Below are 6,000 nucleotides of genomic sequence, written 5' to 3'. Positions count from 1 at the left end.
TCTCATCATCCGTGACAACATGGATGAATGTTGAGGACATTGCTAGCTGAAATAAACTAGACACAGAAGGACAAATACTACATGATACCACTTATATGAAGAATCTAAAATAATCAAACATAGAAGCAGAGAGGAGAATGGTGGCTGTCAGGGACTGGGGTAAGGGGACATGAGAAGGTATTACTCAAATGGTACAAATTTTTAATTATATAAGACAAACAAGAACTAGAAGTCTACTGTGCAACACAGCACTTATAATGAACAACAGTGTGTTGTAGACTTGAAATTTTGCTAAGAGGGTAAATTTTATGTTAAGAGTTCTTGAAAAAAAAGTAACATGAGAAAGTCAAACAAAGTTTAATAAGATGTATACATGGGAGAGACCCAGGAAAACTGACTCACTCCTAAAAGCCTTATTTAAAAGAAAGTATTAAAGAGAGTGGTAGGAAGATTTTGAAGGTGATGGGTATTTTTATGGCATAGATTGTGGTGATTGTTTCATAGATGTATATTTATCTTCAAACCCATCATCTTGTATATGTGAAATATGTACAGCTTTTTGTATGTCAATAATACCTCAATAAAGTGGTTTAAAAAGAAAATAATTATATACCATGACCAAATGGGATTTATTCCAAGTATGCAAGTTTAGTTCAACATGTGACAATTAATTCATGTAATCCATCACATCAGCAGGCTAAAAAAGAAAAAAAAATCACATGATTATATCAATAGATGCAGAAAAAGCATTTGGCAAATACAACATATATTCATGATAAAAACTCTCAGTTAACTATGAATATAGGGGAAATTCCTGCACTGACAAAGAATATCTTCAAAAAACGTATAGTTAACATCATACTTAATGGTGAGAAATTAGACTCTTCCCTTCTAAGATCAGAAACAAGTCAAGGATGTCCCCACTAACCCTTGCTTCTCAACATCTTACTGAAACTCCTAGTTAATGGAATAAGACAAGAAAATAAAATAAAAGATATACAGATTGGGAAGGAAGATATAAAAGTTTCTTTGTTTGCAGATGATGTGATGATTTTCTATGCAGAAAACTCAAAGGAATCAATATTTTAAAAACAAGAATTAATAAGTGATTATACCGAGGTTGAAAGATAGAAAGTTTAATATATAAAAGTTCATCACTTTCCTATATACCAGCAATGAACAAGTGAAATTTGAAATTAAAAACATCACACCATTTATATTAGCACCAAAAGAGGAAATACTTAGGTATAATTCTTACAAAATGTGTACAAGATCTGTATAAGGAAAACTATGAAACTGATGAGAGAAATCAAGAAAAAAAAAGAGGAGATATTCCATGTTTATGGACAGGAAGACTCAGTATCATCAAGCTGTCAATTCTTCCCAACTTGACCTCTAGATTCAATGCAATCCCAATTAAAATACCAGCAAATTATTTTGTGGATATTGACAAACAGATTTTAACATTTATATGCAGAGACAAAAGATCCAGAAGAGATAACACAGTTTTGAAGGAGAAGAAAGTTAGAGTACTATCATCACCAATCTTCAAGACCTACTATAAAGCTATATTAATCCAGACAGTGTGGTATTGGCAAAATAACAAATAGATCAATGAAACAGAATAGAGAGCCCAGAAGTAGAGCCACAGAAATACAGTCAACTTACCTTTGACAAAGGAGATAAGGCAGTATAATGGAGAAAAGCCTTTTCAACAAATAATGCTAGAATAACTGGATATCCACAGGCAAAAAAATTAATCTAGTCACAGATCTTATGTTCTTCACAAAAATTAACTCAAAATATATAATAGATCTAAATATAAAACACAAAACTATAAAAATCCTAGAAGACAACACAAGAGAAAATGTAGTTGGCCTTGTGTTTGGTGATCCAACACCAAAGGTACCAAATACAAAATCCATGAAAGAAATAATTGATAAGCTGGACCTCATTATAATTTAAAACTTCTGTGAAAAATACTGTGAAGAGAATGAGAAGACAAGCCACAGACTTGGAGAACATATTTGTAAAAAGCGTCTGATAAACGACTGTAATCCAAAATAAACAAAGAAATCTTAAAACTCAACAGGAAGAAAATTTTAAAAAATTGATTAAAAAATTGAACAAAAGATCTGGACACCTCACCGAAGAAGATATACAGATGGCACATAAGCAATGAAAAGATACTCAACACCATATCATTAGGGAATTGCAAATTAAAACAGTGAGATATCACTACACACCAATTAGAATGGCACAACCCTAAAACACTGACAACAACAAACGATGGCCCTGATGTGAAGCTACAGGAACTTGCATTCATTGCTCATGGGAATGCAAAATGGTACATACACTTTGGAAGACAGATTGGCAGTTTCTTTAAAAAAAAGAAACATATTCTTACCAAACAATCCAGAAAACCTGCTCCTTAGTATTTACTCAAAATTTTGTTCACTCGATGACCTGCACCCAGTTATTTATAGCAGCTTTATTCATAACTGCCAAAACTTGAATGGATAAACTGTGACACATGCAGACAATGGAATATAATTCAATGTTAAAAAAGAAATGAGCTATCAGGCCATGAAAAAACATGGAGGAAACTTAAATACATATTACTAAGTGAAAGAAGCCAATCTGAAAAGGTTACATACTGTAAGATTCCAAGTATATGACATTTTGGAAAGGCAAAACTAGGGACAGCTAGATCAGTGGTTGCCAGAGTTTAGGGGGAGGGAGGGATAAATAGGCTGAGTACAGAGGATTTTCAGGGCAACAAAACTATTCTTTATGATACTATAATGGTGGGAACATGTCTTTTAAATTTGTTCAAATCCATAGAATGTACATCATCAAGGTTGAACTCTAATATAAACTATAACTTTGGCTGGTAATAGTATGTCAATGTAGGTTCATTGATTTTAATAAATGCATCACTCTGGTGCAGATGTTAACAGCAGGGGAGGCTGGGCATGTGTACAGGCAGCGGATATGTGGGAGCTCTCTTCACTTTCCACTCAATTTTGCAGTGAATCTACAAATGCTCTTAATGATTGTCTATTTTTTTAAAAGCCACAAAACTTATGTTCTTACTAAGATTCAGCCATTTTTCTCTCTGTGTTGCTGTAAGCCTCTGGATAATTTCAAGAGTTCTGAAAAGGTTAATTCCAACAATCTTTGCATTCTTCATTGCTTTTATCAATAATTTAATATTTGGAAGTCCTTACTCCACCATTTTTACTGACTTCACCCTGGACATTTTGTATAAGTAAAGAAAAGATAAAAGAATTAACATGACAGGAGATGATACCATGGGCCATTAATATTTTTATGGAGGTATCTATTAAATGCAGCCTATGGAGGGGAAATCACATCAGGATGTACATATGTATGAGCTGGGTGAAGTGTGTAGGGGAGTGCTAGGGTACAGATTCAAATGCATAGGGGCTTGAGTCTTTGGAAGGGAGTGATAAAACCATGCTTAACAATTACCCCGAGGACATCCCCAATGGGGATGTTCAAAGTTATTTCATTTAGGCATTGGGATGGATGAAGGAAGTCACCAATCCAGAGATAGTGATATTTGAATGAGTTTTGCAAGAAGATACCCAGACATGCTCAAACAAGTGTTGTTCAGGTGATTTTGAATCTCCTTTAGAATCTACGAAGGTATCAGAAACCTATAAGAATATGATAATTAACTTCCCATAGAACTACTCTTAGGGGCCTTCCCTGGTTTCCTTTCTCTCTTTTTTTAAAACAATTTTCTATAATATTAGTTGGTAATGCCTCTCAGTTCAGCCAGTCTTATCCCTATCTCTGTGTGCCTAGAAAAAATGATCAGTTTCAACTAAATATTTTAATTATAACCTAAGACCATTATCATATATAGCAGTTTTCAGTCTCCCTTTGAAACTGAAGAGGTGATTTTCCTCCATGACATGTATATCAAAAGTACCTGCTACCTTTTCATATCCTTGTATGTGTGGATGTGGGGGAAGGGAGTCTGTAATATAGCTAAAAGAAATGTGGAGCCCATTCACAGATATATGTATACTCTACAGGAGACCCAATTTTCTGTTTGATCACATTATTCAAATTATATTTTAATGTTGTAATTCTTTCCATGGCAACTAATTGTGATTTTAGAAATGGACATTCTGTAATAACACAGGATATGAGAGATGAATATGGAAGCAGCTGGGAAGGACAACATGTAATGTGAGCAGCAATGGGAAATATACTGCTACTCATCATCTTTTTATGCCTTTACAATTTTATTTTAAATATGTGAAAATATGGTTAAAGTTTTAAGAAAAAATGAATGAAGTATACCTTTGAAGAAATCATGCAAGTAGATAATTTTAGATATTCCTACTAAGGACCAGACCTGATTTAGGTGGGTATGAGAGCAGATAGAACAACAGTGTGTCTCCACTTTGTTTTACTATTGGAAATAATGTTGGTAGAGGACAAGTACAGCAATCACCAAGTCCAATAAGAAATTTTGTAACGTGTATGTACTTTAATGGCATCACTGTCAGTGATCTCAAAGTAAATGAATCTCACTTCTACCAATCTCATTTCTATGTTTAATAATGATATAGTGTTACAGTGCTTGGTAAAATATACTATACTAATATAATGGTGGCTTTTATCACACATGATTTAACTGGCACATTTACAAGCAAAACACTGTGGGACAAAAATAGGAATATTTTTGGCTTGCATTTGTTTTTTGCCACTGTTTGTTACCAAATTTAAAGTTGGCTATTTTTATGTGTGTATAGTATATATGATTTCTGTTAAAGTTTGAAGTACCAGAGAAGGCACAACTTATCCTTGCATATTAAAGGATTAAAAAGCTGTCTTGATTGTGTCGGTGGGTCATTTTGTTCTTTCCTTGTAATCATCTATTTTAGTTTAAGGTTTAGTCATCTGATAACTTACATTATGTAGAGAAAATATGTGATTTTTAGCATAAGGGCATTTATTGATATCTTGCTTCATATTTCACACAAGATACTTAATCCTCTAGAGATACTAGGCTGTTGCTAAAGCTGTAGAAACTTCAAGCAAATCATATCAAGTGGAATTTCATCTCTCCAATCATTTTTACCACAGTTCTTTATTCTTCTAATACATGTTGTATTCTAACCTATTTGTCACTCCAAAGAGTGATCACTAAGATCATTGTTTGGATATGTGGTCAGCATACAGAGGTTAATTGAGACACTATCTGGCTCAATTAACTCTATGGTGCTGATGTGTGTGTGTGTGTGTGTGTGTGTGTGTGCGTGTTTTGTGAGGAGGATTCAATACAGTGTCATATCATTTGACTCAATTCCTTGAGTAATACTGCCGTTTTATTCACTTCACCACCAATTATGTTCTTATCCAAAGTATTGTAGATACCATCTATTTGAGAGGGAGGAGAGGATAAGTACATTTTACCAATGTAAACGCAAATTAAGTTTTGGAAATGAATGGATACACACTTTTTATATAATTAAGCTATGAAAATGGGATTATCTGTCAGTTAATCTATTATAAAGGTTAAAGTCAATTATATAGACCATAATATACTGAAGGTCAGTCCCTTCACATTATTAATAGGAATTCTGTACAAATTCCATGGTAAAGTTCATTTCTAAGTACTTTTTTGAACACACTGCAAAAAATTAATTTGGTGGTATATGAAATAATAGGCAGTTACCCATGTTTCAGTTGGTACATCGCTGTATGTTTCCCAGTGATTTTATTTCAAAAACTCATTTAATCTAATAATCTCTACAGTGCTTTTTCAACAAACTGTACAAAAGCACGAGGTGAAGCAAAGGAAACAGGTATAAGAGCCACTAAGTAAATAATGAGATACAATTATCATGGTATAATTCATTTAAACATAGTTTCTACCAAAAAAACCCTGCACTGTTCATATAACATTAAATTTTTGTCAACAGTAAAATACATTTTCCAAAATAGTTTATACATGTC

The sequence above is a fragment of the Hyperoodon ampullatus genome (genome assembly GCF_949752795.1).
Source record: "Hyperoodon ampullatus genome assembly, chromosome: X".
Classification (NCBI taxonomy): Eukaryota; Metazoa; Chordata; class Mammalia; order Artiodactyla; family Ziphiidae; genus Hyperoodon; species Hyperoodon ampullatus.
Note: the sequence above shows the minus strand (reverse complement) of the source record.